This window comes from Tachypleus tridentatus, chromosome 1 (assembly GCF_004210375.1).
Source record: "Tachypleus tridentatus isolate NWPU-2018 chromosome 1, ASM421037v1, whole genome shotgun sequence".
NCBI classification, from domain to species: Eukaryota; Metazoa; Arthropoda; class Merostomata; order Xiphosura; family Limulidae; genus Tachypleus; species Tachypleus tridentatus.
In genome coordinates this window covers 168,445,825-168,469,901 of record NC_134825.1, presented here as the reverse complement: position 1 = coordinate 168,469,901, position 24,077 = coordinate 168,445,825, and the positions used below count along the sequence as shown (strand labels likewise).

General features: G+C 31.4%; 1 long non-coding RNA gene and 1 pseudogene across 2 annotated transcripts in view; both read left to right on the top strand.

Moving 5' to 3' along the window:
* The first annotated feature begins 1,193 nt into the window (after positions 1 to 1,193).
* On the top strand, positions 1,194 to 9,767 carry LOC143229999 (uncharacterized). Its single transcript, XR_013016176.1, has 3 exons — positions 1,194 to 4,893; positions 7,633 to 7,661; positions 9,674 to 9,767. It is a non-coding gene; the product is annotated as an uncharacterized LOC143229999 (long non-coding RNA).
* A 2,169-nt stretch (positions 9,768 to 11,936) lies between these two features.
* LOC143233454 (microtubule-associated serine/threonine-protein kinase 3-like) overlaps positions 11,937 to 24,077 on the top strand; it is a 30,972-nt pseudogene continuing 18,831 nt past the window's right edge. The window contains exons 1-7 of the transcript XR_013018161.1: positions 11,937 to 12,067; positions 15,694 to 15,775; positions 19,450 to 19,611; positions 19,957 to 20,032; positions 20,913 to 21,122; positions 22,081 to 22,179; positions 23,340 to 23,472. The product of XR_013018161.1 is annotated as a microtubule-associated serine/threonine-protein kinase 3-like (transcript). The remainder of the gene's footprint in view (positions 12,068 to 15,693; positions 15,776 to 19,449; positions 19,612 to 19,956; positions 20,033 to 20,912; positions 21,123 to 22,080; positions 22,180 to 23,339; positions 23,473 to 24,077) is intronic.

Here is a 24,077-nt window from a genome sequence, read left to right as displayed (position 1 = left end):
CTAGACATTGCTTGGATAGATGAGAGAGTAGTATTGATATATATTTATTAACTTAAAAATTATACTTGAAAGGTACAAAACAAATACACAGGTCTCTTTTCTTTTAAATGTACATACTAATTATTGTTCAGAAAGTTCAGGTCTTTGTGGCATCATTTATTTCATGATTACTGGAACATTAGGTTAATATACTTTCTATTGAAAATGTACAAACAATATTAAAACCCATAATAATTATAGGCTTCTTGAACAGAAACATTAAACAATAGCTTGTATACATGTAATTTTTATTTTGCTATATGCTAAATTAATATTATTGTTATCAACAGGAGTCATAGAGCATAATATCAATTTTATGTACTTTAGATTGTATTAGCCTTATATAAATGTCTAATCTTTGAATGAAAATGTTTAATACAGTAGTTGGTTTACAGCTAAGCTATCACATCTCAAGATGATTTGTGGAATTATAACAGTAAATATAGTTCAAATTCGACAATATTTTAATAGTTAAATCTTCTGTGGATTTGTAGAAACTAAGAATGAAGCATTTTTTCTTTATTTTCCATAAACAATGTACTGATTGTTTCCAGAGGTTGAACTTGTAAGTAGTATGTATGTAATCAGTATTATGTGGTTTACCCAGAGACACAAACATGTATATAGTAATAGAGCACGTCTTGCGTATGCAAAATGGGATAATCTTGTGATGTGTCCATAGATTCTGTGAAATGTTCTTAATGTAAAAAAGGTCGTATATCACAAATGTCATACAGTAAATAAGTAAGATGAAGCATCTTAGTGGCTTTGAAAAGGACGATAAATTAGATGTTTGTTTAGCAGGAGCTTTGTTGTTTCTTATTTTTACGTTTATAATTTTTTTTCTCTTCAAAAATAAATGTCATATGAGTCCTAACAAAAGTGATGATGGAAAGAGAATACATCTGCTACATGAGCAGTTCATGTGGATGGCTTTTGCCACTGATCTTTCTGTTAATGGATTCTAACTTGTTATAAAGTAGGGCACTTTAGTTAGTTGCCACAGCTCATGTGTAAATTATTGCAATTCTCTTTGTGGATTGTCCTGGTGTCCTAAGTAGAACAAATATTTAATGTTTGTTTCTATTGTTATTTCGGTTTTTTCAAATGTATATCTAATTACACAGGCTTGCAGATTTAAACTTCATAACTATTGTTTTGGTTTTAATAATGGACTTTCCATAATTCAGCTACACAGATTTAAAAAATAATATTCATTTGTTTCTGTTGTGTAATTCTTTTATGCTTTACTAAGATAAAATTATTATTATTATGTTTACAACAGTGAACATTATTACGTTTGTTCACAAAAAAATGCAAACAAATTGAAGAAGAAGGAAGAACATTATGTCAAATTAATATATATCCTCATTCATCTTGGTTTGTTTTTTGTGACATTTATGCCTTGTATGCTCAAAACTGTTTATTGTGGTTTTTCTTTCATGTATTGCATCTGGAGTCTCTCATTTCAATAACTAGCAGTAATCAGCCATTGCACTGATGTTCCACCTTTCCTGATATTTTTACTCTATTTCCATAATGTCTTGATGAAACCTTTCCCTTTGTTCTCCACTGATGGCACTGAAATTTTCAGAGAAATAGCCAAAATGTGTGACTGTAAGAAATGAACTTTCAAGTGCATATTACACCTTAACTTTTTGAATTTATTGAGCATGTTATTGACAATGTTTTTGTAAGTTGAGTCCTTGTTGTTTCCTAATTCAGTAACATTTTTAAAGATAATCCTCTTCTCTTTATCAACTTTCCTCATTTTCCTATCAGTCTGTTCATTCGAAGACAATTATCGAATCTTAGGTCTACCAAAAAGTCCCTTTTTTATGTTTTGCTTCTGAAAAAGCTGGGAGTTGCCCATATGGGTCCCATCTTTATCTTATACCTTTGCAAACTACTTCCTCAAATCCAGTTTTAAATGACGGTAATAGAACTTTCTTTGTGCCAACTTAACTTTCAATGTTTTTATCCTGGTATCAGGCTGAATCTGCATGTTCATTGCTTTTTAGCCAGTGCTTATTTCATGGCCCCGTGGTTAAGGTGCTTAACTTGTAATCCTAGGGTCACGGGTTTGAATTCCTGTCACACCAAACATGCTTGCCCTTTCATCTGTGGGGGCATTATAATGTGACAGTCAACCTCACTATTCATTGGTAAAAGAGTAGTCTAAGAGTTGGCAGTGGGTATTGATGACTAGCTGCTTTCCCTCTAGCCTTACACAGCAAATTTTGGGACAGCTAGCACAGATAGCCCTTGAGTAGCTTTGCGTGAAATTCAAAACAAACAAATAAGCTTATTTCATGCTCTGCTGTCCTATTCACACAGAAAACATGGAAACTTTGTATAAACAGATTGTTGACTCAACAGCATGAAAAGGACTTTTAAGTCTCTACAGTGTAACCAACCATGTTCTTTGTATTTAACCTCATTAAGTAGTTTGAGATTTTTGTACACTTCCTTTAAGTGAACCAAATTAGCAGTAGGAGCAGATGCATATCTGTTACCATTGTAAAGGAGAACTCCTTTTAGTTTTTTTTTGAGGAATCAATGAACAGTCTCTACTTACTTGGTTCACAGACTGCAGCTCCGAACATTGGCATTAATTTAGCAATATTGTTGAAATAAACTGGTGAACCTTCTTACAAAAAGTGTCATATAAACTCTTTCTCATGATTTATGCACTAGTAAACTGATGCCCCTGAAGAAAATAAGTTCTTAGCCCGAAATATCTGAAGGATACTTTGGAAGGCCCAAATTTCTCGGCATGTAACAAGTTTACCTTCTGTGAAAGTTATGGTTCACCAGATGTTTCATATTGTAAACAATCCATACCATCATTTCTTTTGACCTCAGATTCAGAATCAGATGAAACTGTATCAAGAGTCTCTGGTGTAGTAGGTACATATACATCAGGTTCATGGTGCAGTAGGTACATGTACATCAGGTCCATGGTGCAGTAGGTACAATCCATATCATCATTTCTTTTGACCTCAGATTCAGAATCAGATGAAACTGTATCAAGAGTCTCTGGTGTAGTAGGTACATATACATCAGGTTCATGGTGCAGTAGGTTCATGTACATCAGGTCCATGGTGCAGTAGGTACAGGCACATCAGGTCAGTGAGCAATAGATCTTATAGCAGATTGAAGATTTGAATATGAAATTTCCTTTTTTTTTCAAGTGTTGTAATCTTGCATTTTAAATGAACAAATACAACGGTCATCTCCATGGTTTTGGGGCTCATGCCAAATCATTAGAATTCCAAAAGGCTTTTTTTTTTTACCTTTAGTCAACTGTCTTAACTCTTCAACATAAATGGTACAAATTTTGTGTGGAGCTGATGATTTGTCTTGGTCCCAAGTGTTATTCCAGAATGTGCATAATATGCTTTTTTTGATGAATTTTCCAAAGTTTTGCCATTGTTTATTTGCAATAGATTTACTACGAATATAACAGAATATATTTGGGTCATTTACACAACCTCTTATTGCCATAGTGATGAATAAATAGTTTTGAAAAGAACACAATAATATCAAAGTTCATACACATACTAGCAATGTGTTCCTTGTGTATTCTAAAATGATAAATAAGATTTATGTCATGACTGGTTTAGAGAAATGTATAGTCAGTGGTTGTCAACAGTTTAAGCATGACAAAACGACCTGATTCCCATGAAAATTATTTATTTATGTAAAAGTAAATATGCTATCTTGTTTAAAAAATCTCTACATATTGAAGAAAAATGGTTATCATTTAGTGCACAAGAATTACTGTAGAACATGTAAAAATTTCAAGACAATAAAACTACTACAGACCTGTGCTATCTTTGAAAAATTAAAATATTAGTTCCTTACCTATCATTATAATCCCCTGCTGGTACAGCATTAAGTCTTCACATTTACAATGCTAAAATTAGGGATTTGCCTCCCCTCAGTGGACTCAGCAGATTGCCCAATGGGGCTTTGCAATAAGAAGAACACACACCTATCATTATCTAAGAGATGGACAACTTAATTGATTAATCAATATAATTTATTAGCTAAGATTAGCAATCACCTGAGTTAGTATCACTTAAACTAAGAATTTAATTAAAATTAGTTTTTTTATTATTCCAACAGTTGGTTAAACAGGATTACAATTAAATCAATGTTTAGCTTCTCACTTGAGGGAAGGCAATTGGCTGATGGGAACTGCCCTAATAGCTTTACCATAGATTCAAAATATAATCATAAACTCTGATTCATTATTTTTGTGTTAAAACTGTACAATTTATCACCATTAATAAATTCATAGTGTAAGAAAAACATAGTTTTAAGAAGTATTTTAACAATTAAGAGAAATTGATTTTTTTTTGCTGTTTCAATACATTTAGCTCTTTAGAAGTGATGTGTGCTATCATTTTGGATTTTGCTATTAAATTTTACTTAGCTATAAAAATCCATTATGGTTAGTTCAATGCAGCTTTAGTTTAAATGTCCACAGCATGGTTATTTAAAGCAAAATTTTGCTATTAAACAAAAAATATTCTTTATATTTTTGATACTAAATTAATACTTAGTTAGCCTCTTTCGTAAACACAGTAACTACATAATTGTCTCTTCTTGCCAGAGAGCTTTTTAAATTCTGGTCCTAAGTCATGACTGCAGTGAGAGCATCAAAGAATTCAAGAATTTAATGGATTCTCAAGATTGAATATGGCAAACAGTTATGATCAAGAGGTAAAGAAGGATGCTATGGTATCATCCCCTGGCATCCGTCGAAGTGCAAGTGAAAGTGTATTAAAGAAACATGGTTTGACTCTTGACTTTTCTCAGCATATTTCTTTTGTGATACAATTGAAGGTAAGATAAAGGTTTCTGTTTATGAAAATATTAATATTTTTGCCAATATTTTCATCATGAATCATTTCATACAGTGGAGATTAATCCACAGTAATGGGTTTATAATGTTTTGCAGTTTATTGTGAGTTTAAATATCACTGAGATGGAATTTTGGGAAGAGAAGAATATGTTCAAGTATGCAAAATGTGTCTGCAGGTATGCATATACCATCAACACTTGTTCTGTGCCAAATAACAAATAATTCAGTGTCTGTGTGTAATATATTATCTAAGTATACATTGAAACACTTCCAAGACTAGTGAATTGTTTAATTTTTTTTATTTTTCCCTGTTCATCAATATTTGGTAGTTACTTTAAAAAATATTTCATTTATTTCTATCACTTAGATCTAATATAAAATGAATATGTATCTCAGAACAACTGGTATGGGTGTTAACACTTTTATTAATAGGGAGAGAGCAACGTTTTGACCTTAACTTGAAGATGACCTAGGAAGGTCAAAACGTTGTTCTCTCCTTATCAATAAAAGTGTTAATACCCGTACCAGCCATTCTGAAATATATTTTTATTTCAAGTGGGTTTCTTGTCATCAAGAATAAATATATATTTTATAAAAACGACAACAACAAACATTTTTACATGGATATAGTTATGTGTGTGCATTTGACTTATTCACTTTTAACTGGCTTACATAAGCTGATTATAGTGATTGTTTATGACCTTCCATATTGTGTGTTTACATGTAAGCTACTTGTTAAATGTTTACAATCATGTTTTTGAGATGATCATGCAATGTTGTTTAATATTGTGGGTGATGATATCAGCTTCCTTACAATAATAATTTAGTAAATTATTAGTAATTTCTAATCAAAGCTTAGTTCAACATATTCGTGTACAGGAGACTTTTTATACATTCTTCGTTTGTGTGTCTTCTAATTGACACATTACATTCGAATGTTAAGAAACTTGGCAGTGTTGTACTGCACTCTTGAGAGATTTAGTTGCAATAGGTAGCACCCGCAGTAGCAAACACTATACTGGATTTTTTCTGCAAACACCTTTAAACGTACCATCATTTTGAATGTCCACTGCAGCTGTGGATCTGGGTTAGCTTGGCCTCCTAGTGTCACATGATTTAAATCCTCATGAACGTTTTTTTTAGCATAATACCACAGTAACTCGTAAACTATTTAGGAACTTAAAGATGCAGTAACCTAACAAGGTGGATGTTTTTAAGACACATTTCATAGTTTTGTGTGTCATGTGATATCATAGTGAGGAGATTACATTGAATAAGTCACTCAGTTTCTTGAACTTTCAAAGTGGTTTAGTGCAGTGTTGCCGACATTTGTGTTGTTCTTGTGCAGTGTGTGAACACAAACATACAATGTGAGATATGTAAAAAAAACAGCTATTTCTAAATAAAGGCTTAGGTATTAGACACTCTTTCTTTTGTATAGAAGTTTAGGAAGTGTACTTAACAAAATAATTCATAAAATTGCACACAAAGATAGTAAGTATCCAAATATAGTATACATTTTTTTAAAAAAACTTAAGTATATTATTTCAAAGAATATTCAGAGACTTAGTCCCAAATGTGTTTAACTTCCCAGCTGTTTTATTAACCACAATCTTGCAACTGAAAGACTTATCACTTATTTTATTTGCTTCCTTAGTTAAAATCCAAACATTTTTAAGATTAAATGTTTGCAGTTTTTGCTTGAAATGCAACAAATTACTTGTAATGAGTGTTTTTGAAAATGTAACTCATAAAATGCAATAGTATTTTTTGTTTAGACATGTATACTAAATATCATATGTCATTGCATTAATATACTTTACAAGATATCTTACAAAATACATTAATTATCAAAGCATAACTTAACACTTAAAAATTGATAAAATAATTATTGAAAAAACATTTATTGAAAAGTTAAGTATGTTTTTATCAAAGTATTTGATATGTATTTGTGTATTATTCACTTAGCAATGTTTCTTTAATATTGTTTAGTACACTAAGATCAGACACTAAGGTTACTTTCTACGTGAATTTATTTACATACAGTTCCAAAATTGTGGGATTAACTTAATAACTATACGTTGTTTCCATTTTATGTCACTATCATCATTATTATTTTATGTCGCTATCGTCATTGTTATTTTATTTCACTATCATCATTATTATTTTATGTCGCTATCGTCATTGTTATTTTATGTCGCTATCGTCATTATTATTTTATGTTGCTATCATCATTATTATTTTATGTCGCTATCGTCATTATTATTTTATGTCACTCTCGTCATTATTATTTTAGGTCAGTATCGTCATTATTATTTTATGTCACTCTCGTCATTATTATTTTTGCTGTTTTTATGTGATGAAGAATTAAAGTTTTTATTTAACTTTGGTTGTTTGTAGGAGTAACTTGACATTTCTTCAGGATTTGAAACCTTTTAGAATATGAGGCATGTAATTTCATTTAATCAGAACACCTGATGTTTCCTATTTTGAAATTTTAGAATATTATGGTAAACCACATTAGTTTCTTAATGTGAATAGATAACGATTGATTTGGTTTGCAAAGAAAGTTTGAATGAGTTTTGTGTAAGTATATACAATATGAGCTGACTTATTCAAGGACAAGCTTCAAACTAGTTTGTTCATTGTGTGAGTTATGTTAATATATCATTGTATGTGCAGTTTAATTTTAACTGATTTTTCTTTTTTCTCTTTTACAGAAGGAACTTAGCATCTCTCATCGAGGCAGGTAAGGGTTCTTACAACTGTGTAAATCTTAAAAGTTGAGGTAATTTTTGTTCAAGATTATATCTCATATACTTCATAGAAAGTAGTATACTCTATGTAAATAGGTTATTTTTAAATCATATTTTCAACTTACAACAAATTAAAACACATTTGCTAGTTTATCTTTCAGGTTTCTGTGTATCTGTTACCTTGGTACTTGGTGATTACTTCAATACATATTATAGGTGTGTGATTATAAAATGTTATGCTCCTCCCATTGTCATTAACATTTCTTTTCACTTTTTGATATTATGAACAATAAAGTATATTTGATTACCAGTATATTTTATAATTAATTTGTCATATGTTCATTTTTATATATTTCAAGGGATTTTATTAATGATACAGTTATGGAAATAATTATGAAAATAGGGAAGTGATACAAAGAAGTCACAAACAATGAGTAATAGCATCTAGATGGCTTAATTTATTAATACAGTGGAACCCCTTTAAAGCAGCCACCTTTGAGACTGAGACAAACTGGCCTGATTAGAGGGGTTCCACTCTACATAATTAGGGATTATGTAAACAAAAAAAAGGGACTGTGATTGAATGACTGCTTTCAAGGGGTGGCCGCTTAGAGGGGTTCCACTGTAGTACAAAATATTACCAATAAAATACTAAAGGAATAAAGTGTCCAATGCACTGATATTTTACTTGACACAGAGCAGTACATCATGTTTTCATGCTTTCATACCATTTTTGAATGTACAATTTTGTAATATTGTTCCAAGTGCTACTTCCTACAATTCAACCAAGTTTTTCTGGTTTTTACATGAGCTCCTGCAGTCTCAATAGTGTTTGTTTCAGGAATTTGTGCATTTCAGGCCATGGTTGTGAGTATTTCATGTAATCTTGCCACATTTTTTGTATACTTGGGATTCTTATTTTGTTTGAAGTCATGTGCCTGAGGGAATGTTTCTGTCAGACTGCCAGCAAGTTTGTTCAGATCACTTACACTGTTGGCTGAGATTTAGCCACAGACATGTACTACTTCCTGTTATGCTTTACTATAGATGTTGTATATTAATTACGATACTGTTTTCACCTCTCTATTTTCCAAATTAACTATCAGTGATATTTACCAAACAATTCAAACTTAGAGTCATTTCTAAAGGGCACATTTTTCCAGCTTTGCCCATTTGTTACCTCTTCTCAGCAATGGTTTTTATGTATAAACACCTTTACTGAGAACACTTATTGTTCCCAAGCTAATACTTATATTATTACTTACAGCAAGGCTGCTGGAAAGAACTGTATTCAACCATTATCTTTTTGATAAAGAAGATATCTTGAGATAATCAACATCAGTATTGCATACATTCATTTTTTATTAACTTTTACCACTTCTATTAATTACTGTTATTTTTGTCTAACTTATTAAGAATCTTCAGTATAGCTTTTACTAAATTGTTAATGCAATTTTTCACGTGGAGTATCCTTGACTAACCAAAACTGTGATTTCTACATGCATGCCATATAGTATTTCGGTTCTGTGAGCCATGTCTGGATCATACTTCTGCTAGTACTACTGCTACTAGTTATAGTATGATTGACTGTATTTTATGAGCTTTGTCCTGGTTTGATATTTCTTAATTAGTTGGAATACAATCATGTAATGCCCCTGCATGGCCAGGTGGTTAGGGTGTTTAACTCATAATCTAAGGGTCACTGGTTCAAGTCCTCATCACACCAAACATGCTTGCCCTTTCAGCCATGGGGGCATTATAATGTGATGGTCATTCCCACTATTTGTTGGTAAAGAGTAGCCCATCACTTTTTATAAATATTTACAGTACTGTACATTAACACAGTTTCTAGATTGGGAGTGAAGATTCCTGCCAGTAAATGCAAGAAGTTAATAATTTATTAATAAACATTCATAAAAATATCATAATTTCTTTTATAGTAAATGTTTAAAACCATTTTAATATAAGATAAAATTTTGTGGGAGTGTTTTTTTTTTTTTATTAGTTGTGCAGCTGCAAGAAAAGTTTCATCTGTAATACTTCACCCACTTTACCAAAAGACATTCACCTGTTTGTCAGAGTAAATAACTGAATAATTGTTTGTTATGTCTAAGAACTAACCTACATGTTTAGTCATTCAGAAGTTACATGTATAGAAATAATGGTGATTATCGTCCATAATTCTCTTATTTAGTCATTGCAGTGTGTTATGAAAACAAGGTTTACTGATAATCTTTAAACATATAATTGGTTGTATCTACATAGATTTTTTCCCCATAAATCATAATGATTTTTATTTTTAAGTATGTGAAAATTAGAATTATTTTACTCTTCTTTGAAGAAAAGTGAAGTTTTATTTTAAACTTTGGTTCTTTTACTTTCTCTTATGTTTATTATTTTTTATTGTTTAACCTTTTATTTTAATCAGAAGCTGCTTATAGTTATCGTGCAAACTTGTATTTTAGCTTTCTTTAAGGAAATAAGATTTGTTTTAATTAATAATTATGTCACTTGTGATTAATATTTCAAAATCTCAAGGAATTTTATGATGTAAATTTGTCCCACTTTCAAAAATTCAGCAATTTTCATGAATTTACCATAATTCATAAAAACTAATCATAAGAATATTTAGGGTAATGTCTTTATAAAACAACAAATTTTAATAAGTTGTTAAGAAACTCTAAAAGGTTTGGGACCTAGAGATATGTCAAAATGGGCTTACATGAATTTTTTATTAAACCTGGACTTGTATTTTTACACAAACTAAGTTTTAGTATATCTGGTTGTTTTAGTGAATTCATGTTGATGAATATGTATGCTTGCCTAGGTATTGCTATTAAACAATCAAGCTAAACATTGATACAAATAGGTAAATCTATATTGGTTTACTATCTGTTATAGCTAGAACTTCCTTGTCATGAAGAGGATTGTTTGACTCATAGGATTTAATTATTATATTTGTTGTGGATTTCTGCATTTATCCTTGTGCACAGACTGTTAACAACTGTTTTCATTAGGGTTTTATTATGCAAACATTTGTAACCCTTCTTAAGTTTTGTTTCCTTGTATCATAAGAAAACACTTCACAGTTTTACTTTGTAAATTATTATTAACAATACATGAAAATCTGTTGTGGCTAAAGACACATGCAAGTTTTCTATTGCCTGCATGCAAGAAAAATAGGAGGTGATAAGAAAACCTTCGTTGTGGTATTTCACATACTTTTAATATTGTATGTTTTAAATGTTTGTTAGTTCAGGAACATTCTTGTAAAATAAGATGGTGTAATAGGAAAAAATGTTTCAAACCTGTATGTATATAGAATTGCACTAAAATGTTTTAACTGAGGAAATAGATTAACCTATGAATATTTTCTTTAATTTTTAAGGTAAGTATTTGTTGTAGTACGTGTTTTAATGACTAGTTAAAATAGTAAATAATTTTTGATATTTGATAAAACATTAGACAATAGATATCATCTATCAAGTATTTAACTCCTGCTATTTGTGTTTTAACAATATTGTCCAGAAGTAAAATTTTATGGACACTTAATCCAGTATGCTACTACTATTTGTGCCTTGTAAGATGCTACATCATAGAATGCACATCCTAATTTTCGAAGGATAATTCTAAGAAAAAAATATTTTGACTCAGCAACCAACACCTTGATGTAACCTTGACTTTTTTCAATCTGCTTAGTAAATACAGTCAAATACATCATATTCTTCACAGTATGTCGACAGTATTAGTTAAATTAAACATTTTATGCTATTGAAAGCTTGTAATCGGTAAATAATGAGATTATGATCTATATGAGAAGCCATTTTGAGTAGACCCTGAGCTAACCTCATCACATTTGTCTTGGAAGATGCATGGGATTTTGAAGGTATTTTTAAAGAAAAAAGTGTGTTTTTCAAGGCATACAATATGGTAATTATATAGTATTTTGTGCCACAGAAAATACGGTCAATAAAGACATAACTAAATCAGTATAAGAATATAATGCTTAAAAATTTTTATAACAGCTTGTGAAACAGGTCTTTAGTTTTTATATGTTATCAAGGATGTTTTGTTAAATATCAACCTTGTTAAGTATTGGTATTCCTTAAAAGATGTTGGTATGATACTTTTCACAGTTTCCAAAGGTTGTTCACATTGCTTACTTCACATGAGTAGGATAGAGTTTTCTTTTATTTTGTATATTTGTTATATCTAAACATTTTGGGCATTTAAAAATTTAGGTTATTAAACATGGGCATGAGCTAAATATGTCACTAAAAGTGAAAAGTAACTTAAAAGCAAGTTTCTTGTTTCCAAATCCTAATCACACAGACAGTCCAGCAGAAAGTCCACATAATATGTCACCTAGTCAGCATTTACCTTCATCTGCAAGTAAGAGGTATGTAAAATATAATGGAATTGTAAAACTTACCTTGACAGAAAAAATTATAAACATACTTTTATTAGTTTTAAGGTTTTGAGGAAGTTTAATATTGTTTAAGTATTAATATTTTGAACTACAAAAGATGTGTTTGTAAAACTAATTGTTTGTGATACTGCACTACATTTGATCCACACTCACCATGTTTGTAAGACTAATTGTTTGTGATACTGCACTACATTTGATCCACACTCACCATGTTTGTAAGACTAATTGTTTGTGATACTGCACTACATTTGATCCACACTCACCATGTTTGTAAGACTAATTGTTTGTGATACTGCACTACATTTGATCCACACTCACCATGTTTGTAAGACTAATTGTTTGTGATACTGCACTACATTTGATCCACACTCAGACATTGTTTGTGATACTGCACTACACTAATTGTTTGTGATACTGCACTACATTTGATCCACACTCACCATGTTTGTAAGACTAATTGTTTGTGATACTGCACTACATTTGATCCACACTCACCATGTTTGTAAGACTAATTGTTTGTGATACTGCACTACATTTGATCCACACTCACCATGTTTGTAAGACTAATTGTTTGTGATACTGCACTACATTTGATCCACACTCACCATGTTTGTAAGACTAATTGTTTGTGATACTGCACTACATTTGATCCACACTCACCATGTTTGTAAGACTAATTGTTTGTGATACTGCACTACATTTGATCCACACTCACCATGTTTGTAAGACTAATTGTTTGTGATACTGCACTACATTTGATCCACACTCACCATGTTTGTAAGACTAATTGTTTGTGATACTGCACTACATTTGATCCACACTCACATGTGTGTAAACTTAACATCGGGGTTAAACTAACTATTTTTCAGTAATTTGGGTTGAAACTGTGAATTTATGTTTGGATTTAACCATACATAATACATAGTCTGTTGGACATTTTATTCAAGTTCAGTGTTGTTCACTCGTCTGTTATTAATTCTTTAACTCTCAGTAGATTGAATATTAAAACTGTTAAGAAAAAAGCAAAGAGTTCTTTGATAGTGACAACTAGTTTTGTGTAATTTACTTATCTGCTTAGCATTATAATTAAACTGTAGTTAAAAGGATATGAAAAGCTATGAAAAAAGAATAAAATAATTTACATGATAAAATATAGGTGATTAAAATAAATAAACACTTAAACAACAAATATCTGTGTTGAATATTTATAACATCAGTGTTCAGACCTAACCTTTCTTTTTGATTTAAAACTTTCTGCCATCTGATGAAGGAGGACTTAGGCCTCAGTCATTCAGTTACAAGTAAACTAATCAACACTGCCATCTACTGATCAGTAGTTAGTGTGATATTATAGTAATATAGAAATAAAAATAATTTTAATTAAACCATTCTTTACCAATCCTTTTTACTGGATTGATTTCAGTCAACTGCTGAGTATTAATAAACACCATGCTACAGTATTTTGTATCTAAACCTGCTGTTTCTTATCTGGTATTTTGTATCTAAACATGCTGTTTCTTATCTGGTATTTTGTATCTAAACCTGCTGTTTCTTATTTGGTATTTTGTATCTAAACCTGCTGTTTCTTATTTGGTATTTTGTATCTAAACATGCTGTTTCTCATTTGGTAGTTTGTATCTAAACATGCTGTTTCTTATCTGGTATTTTGTATCTAAACATGCTGTTTTTTATCTGGTATTTTGTATCTAAACATGCTGTTTTTTATCTGGTATTTTGTATCTAAACGTGCTGTTTTTTATTTGGTAGTTTGTATCTAAATATGTAGTGTCTTATCTGGTATCTTGTATTTAAACATGCAGTTTCTTATCCGGTATTTTGTATTCTAAGCTTGCTGTTTCATATGTGGAACTTTAATTTGTATGCTTATTTTTGGAAGTAAATGAATAAAAAAATTGAATGTCGAAAATCAACAGGTTATTTTGTACATTATACCATTTTCTAATGTATGTGTTAAACATGACATTACACATTTGGGTCAACGTATGTATCAAATTAAGATTGACATTACGTATATTACTTTATATATTTGTATTAGAACATGCATTATATGTGTCACTTTATATAACTCAAAAACAGGCCAAATCCAAAACAAATTAAACAAAAAAACGTTGCATTACCAGAATAGGTCCCAGGGTATAAGCTACAATGTGGGATTATAAAATGTACCTCAGCTTTTGGAGGTGACTGAAGAAGTAGGACCCACATTGCAGTGGGGATACACTGTCCACCAGTCTTAACTTCCAGTTGCCAGTCTTGCATAAAAAATGAAGTAGCAATAGATATGGAATTAGAAATAGAAATTCAGAGAGCGAGATGTGGATGCTCAAGCCCACAATGTCCTTCATCTTTATCACCCTTCACTTCCTGCTGAGAGTTGTGGGAAGGTGACTGTTCTCTCAAGTAAAGAATTAATTGAAATAAAAAATAAGGTACTACCATTTGGGGGTAAGTAAGATGAGAACTTACATCTTGGTGTTAGCATTCCAGCCTCTCATCTTACTGGCAAATGGAAGGTAAGACTGGTAGACAGTGTATCCCTCACCTCAATAAGGGTCCTATATCTTCAGTTACCTCCAAAACCTAGGTACATTTTATAATTCTACATTGTAGCTTGTACCCTGGGATCTTTTCAGATAATGCAGTGTTTTTTTATTTAATTTGTTTTTGATTTGGCTTGTTTCTGAGTTATAAGAAGCTAATATATTAGTCAGACGTTAGGATTTGCTGTTTGTAATAAAATCCTTCCTTGTAATTTGTACTTATTGTACTATTTAACTTCATTAAAATGTATTTATTTTCAATAAAATATATGTACACACACATGCATACACATTAACATAGGGGTTACGTGTTACTCTGTTCTCTAGTTCACATTAAGGTAGGTATTATGTATGTTACTGTATGTACATACACACACAGTATAATAGACATTACACTATGTCCTGTTGAGACAAGTATTACACATGTTAACCTACATTTTAAGGCAGTCATTACGTATTATTCTATATATACGTACATATGTCAAGACAGGCATTACACAAAATTTTTTACATGTATACAATTAACATGGCCATTACATGTTACTCTGTGCCCACATTAAATTGTCATGAGTACTAAAAAATTGGAAAATTTGTATACTTAATAATTAATCAGGTCAACTAAATGAACATTGTGATTAGAACTATAATAAAATGTACATTAATAAATCATTTAGTTGTTCTAATAAGCAAGATGAATTAGTTTAGTGTAAACGTTAGGATCAATAATAGTAGCATAAGGTTTACGTTAAAGTAGGTAGCAGTTTTGTTTTGCATACTGTAATATTACATGTATATATGAGTGTGTTACTATACAGTACAATTAGAATAAAACACTTGAGGTTACTGTGGCATAAGTATCCAATTATATAATTATATAATCTAAACTGTGATCAGTAATTAAAAACAGTCTAATAAAAAAGGGAATTTGCTGATCTATGGATTGCAGCCATAGTTTAATTAGTTTATTAGCTGAGTTGTGTATATTTAAGTTAAAATATTAGAATTAGATTGACTGTTGCCATTTTTTTGGCACAGATGTGATGGACGACTATGGTCAGTTGCTTCCCTACCTTCTTCAGGGCATGGGACTAACACACCATGAAGTTCAACTGTCTCTGTAAGTAGCTAACACAGTTCAACAACATTGTTTAATTTTATGTGAAAAAGTGAAAAATTAGGTTATTGTTTACAGTTATTTACATAAAAGTAAAAATATAAGATGATTTTTTTGTACAAGTTGTTTTAAGTAAAACAAAAATTTATTAAATCATGAAAAATTTTGCAAAGTTGTTTGGATGTTGTTATTTTTTTTAAATTTGATGATACCTAAAATACCACAAATTTTTAGTTTAAAAAGTGTCTTTCAGCTTGAATCTAAACATGACTCAGATTTAACAATATTTTGTTCCTCTTCAAGCTGCTCCCTGCTAGTACAGCTGTATGTCTACGGATTTACCATACTAAAATCAGGGGTTCGATTTCCTTCATTGGACTCAGCAGATATCTCATTGTGGCTTTGCTATAAGAAAACAAACACACTCTTTAAGCTGTGTGTTTATAGTTTGCTGTGATAATACACATAACCAGTGTTCAAAGTGGAGCATTTTATGTAGCTCCACTTCTTGTGTATCTTGATTAAGAATTCCAAACATTGAAAATTGCTATCATGTGACGAGAACAAAACATGAAGCTTATGTAGCCTAACTATTCAATTATATCATTGAAAATCTAAACTGTGATCAGTAATTAAAAACAGTCTTTAATAAAAGGGAAGTTTGCTGATCTGTAGATTGCATCAATAGTTGAATTGGTTTATTAATTGTCTTGTGAATATTCTGAATTTCCACTTCAAGTGCTGTACATAACTGAAGAAAAAGTTCAAAATTCCCCCTCTCACACCCTGAGGGAGACTCCATCAAAAATAAATTTAAGAAATATCAGAATGTACAAGATATAAAACAATAAAAAGAAAAGAAATAATATTTACCACACAAAAAAATGTGACTGCATCTAAACATTTTCCTCTACTTTTTGAGTCAGTACAACTTTGAATATCGCTGATGCATTGACATACACTACATGGCCCTTCTAATTAGTGGGTTTAGCTATTTCAGCCATACCCATTGATAAAATAAACCACACAGCCATGCAATCTCCATAGTCAAACATTGGCAGTAGAATGGGTCGTACTGAAGAGCTCAGTGACTTTCAATATGGCACTGTCATGGGATGCCACCTTTCCAACAGGTTAGTTTGTCGAATTTCTGCCCTGCTAAGGCTACCCCAGTCAACTGTATGTATTGTTATTGTGAAGTGGAAATATCTAAGAGCAACGAAAACTCAGCCATGAAGCAGCAGACCACACAAGCTCACAGAATGAGACCGCCGAGTGCCGAAGCACATAGTGCATAAAAATTGTCTGTCCACAGTTGTTGTAACACTCACTACCAAGTTTCAAACTGCTTCTGGAAGCAACGTCAGCACAAGAACTGCTCATTGGGAGCTTTGTGAAATGAGTTTTCATGGCCGAGCAGCCACACACAAGCCTAAGATCACCATGCGAAAAACCAAGCGTCGGCTGGAGTGGTATAAAGCACACCACCATTGGACTCTGGAGCAATGGAAATGCATTCACTGGAGTGATGAATCACGCTTCACTATCTGGCAGTCTGATGGATGAATCTGGGTTTGGCAGATGCCAAGAGAATGCTACCTGCCTGAATGCATAGTGTTAACTGTAAAGTTTTGTGGAGAAGGAATAATGATCTGGGGCTGTTTTCACAGTTTGGGCTAGGCTCTTTAGTTCCAGTGAGGGGAAATCGTAATGCTACAGTATACAATGACATCCTAGGGAATTGTGTGGTTCCAACTTTGTGGCAACAGTTTGAGGAAGGCCCTTTTTGTTTCAGCATGAGAATACTCCCATGCACAAAGCAAGGCCCATAAAGACATGGTTTGCTGAGGTTGGTGTGTAAGAAATTGACTGGTCTCAACCTCATCGAACACCTTTGGGATCAATTGGAATGGTGTCTGAGAGCCTGGCCTTTTCTTCCCCTATCAGTGCCCAACCTCATTAATGCTCTTGTGGCTGAATAGGAACAAATCCCTGCAGACATGTTCCACAATCTAGTGAAAAGTCTTCTCAGAAGAGTGGAGGCTGTTATAGTAGCAAACGGGGGACCAACTCCATATTTATGCCCATGGTTTTGGAATGAGATGCTCAACAAGCGTATATGGGTGTGATGATTAGATGTTTGTGTACTTTTGGCCATGTAGTGCATATACTAGCTGTATTTCTACAGGGTCCCTGAAGGTGTTCTATTTTGGGGAAATTATTTGGGGTTGAAAGTTTAACTTGACAAGAAAGAAATTACTGAAAGTTTTTATATGTTTTTGTTTATCTTAATTACATATATTGAATTTTACTTGAGTTAATTAATGCAAATTACACATTAAAAAAACAAAATCGAAACAGTTTATGGTTTGCCTTCAGCATCCTGAAAACAACAAAGTCACTACCAAAGATCGTGTATTGTAAATAAATAAATAATATTACCAGACATAATGCCAGTTGATTGTGTATTGTTTCAATAGTATGCCATTGGTGTGAAGTTATATTACTAGTTTAAAAAAAACTGCAGGTATTAGTTGCATAAAAATGAAGGATATAATAATATAACATGATATAACATCATTCATCTATGAAGGTTTCATTACGTGAAAAGCAAAGACCCAATTCTCAAGCATTATGTATAATACTTAAAAAAATTGTAAAAAAGTTATGAAATATTGGGTTATGGCTCAATGAATACAGCTTTTTATTCATTAAATTTTCAAATTTCTTTAGTGGAGTAAAACTTGCCTGTAAGCTGAGGAATAACTTTGCTTCAGAACCATGATTAAGTTCCTTGTGTTCTATTTATTTATTGTTCTGGTTCATTCCTCTTTGGTATCTCGTCCACTTTCTTGTGGGACATGGTATTGATTATTGTTGATTAAAATAAACTACCTGAAGACTCATAGTAGTTTTCTTTTACTGGTTGGTCAGGTGGTACCTTGAAGTCGTATCTTCCATTATTTTGACATGATAGATTGTTTTTAATTAAAATACACTATCTAAAGCAAACAGTAGTTTTCTTTTCATTGGTTGGTCAGATGGTATCTTGAGGTCATATTTTCCATGATTTTACTGTAGGAATGACCATCTGTGATGTGGATAGCATGTAAACTGAGCCTGATGATATTACAGAACATTTTGTATAATGCTGTACTCCTACATTATGACAGAATAACAAATCTGAAAGTAGAATTTAAATCAAGAGATCAGGTACAAGATTGATCTTCAGCTCTAGTCTCTGGAAATGTACTCATAGTTTCACTGTACATTGAAAAGTGAAGAATGGTTTTCTCTTTATTACATGTGCAGTCAACCTCTTTCCTTTTTTAAGTTAGTATTTATAATCAACTCTGTAGTAAATTTTCTGAAATGAACTTGATATCTGTCAGAAGGGTGTGTTTATAAATGCCAAACCATTAGGAAGAATGAACTAAGTAGAAAAAATAAAAGCATCAGGACTTATTGTACTAATTAATTTTAATATTTCTACTTGAAACATATTATTAGAGTCATTTTTATCATTCTCAATTTTGTTTATGTTTCTATTTTTTTAGTGGTTTAGAGCAATTAGTTTTAATACATTTCATTAAAACCTAGTAAAAAAGACCAGCTTAGCACTGTTGTGATATTTTAATGAATGTCAGGCCACATCTTTAAGTTTTAACATTTTTCAGTTCGAGTGTTCTTCTCAAGAGAAACTTCACCCTCTTTCAACATGCTACGTTCTTGAGGAGCAGCAACAGACAGTGAGGTTCAGTAGCAGTGAGAGTAATCCACCTTTAGAAGAAGATACCCGCAAGTCTCCACTGATGCCGCCCACGATCTCGGAGCTTGAGGTTTTTATATTGGCTTCACAAATTTACCTGTTGTTGTTTTTTCGTTCTAGTCAGTTTTGTAATTAACATAATTTAATGGTGATTTTGCAATCAGGTTGTTAACAGAGTAAGCTAAGTTTTATTATCACTTAAAAGTATGGAAGGAAATGTTTAGTAATATTACAAAAATAAAACTGGAAGTTCCTCTTTAATCCTTACGAGTTACAGGTTTATACTGCCAAAATCAGGAAGTTTATTGATTAGTAACGTGTGAAACCTCAGAATAATTATTTCCCTCTAGAAGAGTGTTCAGTTTAGTTAAATAATAAAACTTATTAATTTTGTATTTGTTATTTGTTTTAACAGCAGCCCTATGAGATCATCAGGCTTGGATAATGATATTATTTTAATGAACAGTGTGTACAAAGAAAGATTTCCCAAGGTAGGTAACTAGTTATTTATTGAGAAGGAAAATTGTAAATAGTGTGCTTGTCATCAAAAACTGTGTTTATTTTTTGTGAAATTGTTAAAAAAAGAAACTGGTGTTTTTTTAGCTCTGTGTTAAAAGTTTCTTTTAAAGTACATTTTCAATTCTCAGTGTTATAAGTTTAGTGGTTTTATACCATTTTGAAGATATGCTCTGTTTTCTGTGATTGGCCTACAGGAAATAAAGTAGGCTTAAGGTAGACCAGTGCTTAATTTATTAGATATGCCATCATCTCTCAAGGAGGTAATTGGCAGCAGTTGAAATTGTAAAATTTATTTATATGCTATCCTGAGCTCTCTGCTTGGTGTTCCTGACTGAAGCATGCCAACCAGACATTTCTAATATGGTAGTTAATTATAAGGCCATGGTTTGTGAATTGGTAACCTTAGCAACTGACACTAACATTGATAATGGAGTAAATTATCTGTTTTATCATGAGTGAACAGTGTGCTTTTGGTAGTGTAATTTATAACAAAGATGGTTATAGCCAACATCTTTTAAGTACAGTAATAATAATAATTAGTTTTACAGCTAGAGTAAAAAGTGGCTCTTGGGATCATCTTATGACACCCACCATCCATTCTCTGCTGAAAAATACTGAACAAGTCAGCAGCCCTGTTGTTATAGAGGAATTCTTAAGAGAATACAGATTGAATCCATGCCATTGTTATAAGCTTTTAAGGATAAACTAATTAAGCTTTCCTCACAGTTTATATTTTCCAGATTTGTTATATCTATAATTTCTTTTATTTTCTATTGTAATTTTTATTGTTGGTAAATAAAGTACAGGAAATTTATTGATCAAAACTTTATTATTCAATATGCATATCTTTAGGCTACCCAACAAATGGAAGAAAAGCTTCAAAACTTCATAAATAATTCTAAAGAGATTAATCCGGTGATCAGCTCAGATGCTGTAGCTCACTTTGCTCACCACCAAGTAGTAGAAATGGCTCGGGACTGTTTAAAGAAATCGCAGGAGAAGCTTGTATCTTCACGCTGTTTTTATGAAATGTCTGAAAATTTAGAAAAGTTACTGAGTGAGGTAATTTCCTTCACAAATAATTCTGCCTGTTTGCTATCCAAAATTAGTCTAATGTCTTTACATTACTGTTTCTTCTTTCTGTTACAGTTTGAAAAAGTATTAGTTGTAGTTAGGTTGTTCTTCTGCATATGAATGTTTTGTAGGAATTATCTTCATTGTCTTCGAGAGATGACACATATTAATTAGTGTTGTGGAGCTCATCAAGACATTCTGGTCTTTTGTTATCTCCAACACTAAAGTTGTTTTGGTAATATATTCTGCTGTCTCTTTGAAGAGATGAATTCTTTAATGTTTTTATAATTTTATGAAGCCATTTCATAGAGATAGATAATTAATTGGCTTGTTTGTACTTGTTTTATACATTAAGGATGAATTGTTATATTTACATTAATGGGCAGTAATAGAACTACACATTAATCTTGGCCACAACATGCACATTAGTAACAGGGTTTTGGTTTTTTTCTTAGTTTTTGATAAATTATGTGGACAAATGACATCAGAGTTATTTGAAAAAAAAAATGCAATTCTCCACATTTAAGAAAGTAATCACATTTTAGTTTTAGTGACATGAAATACTGATGTATTTTTTGTATTTAAATAAATCCAAGGAAGTATAAGTCAATTGATTTTGTTTAACTAGCAAGTACAGTGTACAAACTAATGTGTGGCATGTGTGTGTCTGTGTGAATATATATATATTTATTTATTTATTGGACATCAATTCAGAATTGAACTATTGGAATGCCATTCAGAAATATTATGATGCAAACCTTTCCTGTTGTTCTGGCAATTAATTTCAGTCTTGACACCAGATGGATACAGAATTATATGGTGTTTACTTACAAAGTGGAAGCTTAATTTTGTAATAATATTGTACTTAAATTGTAAAAAGGTTTAAGTTTGTTTTTTACTTATGTTTCTCCTGTCACTATTTGGATATATTTTTTTATATTAACAGTGCCAAGAGAAATCACCTTTAGCAGCTCAGCATTTGCAAAGGTTAAAAAAGAAATTATTGGTTATTATTTCTCGTCCAGCACGTCTTTTGGAATGCCTCGTGAGTTCAAAATTATTGTTTAATAGCTTTTGTTTATTGTTCCTAATACATATAAAAATGATATTCCAGTTATATTAATTTTGAAAGCTGTGACGTTATTTTAATGTGGATACATTAGGTGTTTTTTGAGACAAATTAATATTTTCACTCAACATCATTCTGGCAACCAAAATTCATAAGTTTCAAAACCATAATTAAAATTTTACACCAATGTAAATTGGTTTCATGAGATACAAATATGTTAACCCAATGTGCATAGATAGGGGTCAAATTGTGCAAGTTGCAACCTTTTACAGAATGCCATTCATCGTGATGTTATGTATTTTAAGTCAGAGTTATCAAGTATTTATTTTACCCTGCATTTTTGATTTAGAGACTCTAGGTGTTGTGGAAAGTACAAAATGAACAAACCTATTTTTATTCACATGAACACTGCCTTTCATTCCGACTTGCCAGTGTCTAAGTTGGACATAGCTTGAGTAAAAGTACTTTTCTAACTCATCTGATATTTTTGTACAATAGATTTATACATTTCACTGAAAGCTTTCCACATTTCATGTAGATTCACATAATAAAATTGGAATTATAGTGAATATCCCTTCTTGAATATGCAGCCAGTACAGTGGACCAAGCTCATACACATTAAATTAAATGACATAGACTGAAGGAAGTACAACAGTCCAAATGTTTATGTTTATACATCATAAGTGATCCTGTAAACAATTTAACTATTCCAGGGATACTAAGTACTTATTATACATTACAACTAAAACAACAAAACAGATATTCACATCAAATAAGTTTTGTTTTGGGAAAATGGTTCTTTTTTGTTCTGGGCAAATTTAATTCAAATCTACAGAGAAAATAGTTTTGTAAGTTGAACATAAGTTCTTGAAAGATTCATTTCTTGTTTTGATCCAAGTGATTAAAATTTTTTTTACTTCATTTAGCATCATATATAAACATGTACACAAAGTGGAACTTTGATTACTATAACAATTGTAAGCTACAAAAAAGGAGTAATTCCAAAAAAACAAATGACCAACTGGGTAGACTACTTTTAGCAGTGAGTGTAGGAGAATGTATTAACTAGACTACATTTACAAGTAGGGAACTGATGTGAAAGTGATAGAAATGGCTTCTAATTGTCCTAAATGCAGGAGTTTGATCCAGAAGATTTTTATCGGCTACTTGAAGCTGCAGAAGGACAAGCCAAGATCCTCCAAGGTGTAAACACAGATATTCCACAATACATAATCAGTAAGTTAGGACTGAACAGAGATCCTCTCTCAGGTAATTATACTTCACTTCTGAAAAATTAATAAGGTTTAATTCTTATACTGCTTATATTAAATTATGGTTATTTCCAAGTTAGAATTTTTACATTTGCATATTATTTCAACTGTCTTGATGTCCAATAAAAATCAATTGATGAATTTTTTTCCTTGTTCTGTAATCATAGAACTCTCTAGCCATGACATAGCAGGTCATAGAATAGCTCTGAGATTTTTTTCAAATACAGATGTTTAGCTCATAGCTCTGTCATTTTTTGACTGATTTGATATCTAGTTTGAAGTTTTGGACTCAGGAGGTCAAACCTTTTTGATTGATGAATTTGACTTTGCCAAAAGTCTGACAGATTAATTTACTCTAATTCTGCCTGAAAGAATTTCAGGTTATGTGGCTGTTGAAAATTCCCTCTTGTTTTTTAAGTAATGATATAATTTACATCACAAAAGGAAATAAGCCCTATAGAAAACTAGTTGTCAGTTGCTACATATTGACTGTCTCCTCAAGGAATAAGAAAAAGACGATACTTAATTATATAAAATATTTACTTGTATGTTTCTGATTTTACTTTATCTCTTTTTCCTTTTCAGCATATTAAGTCTTGACTC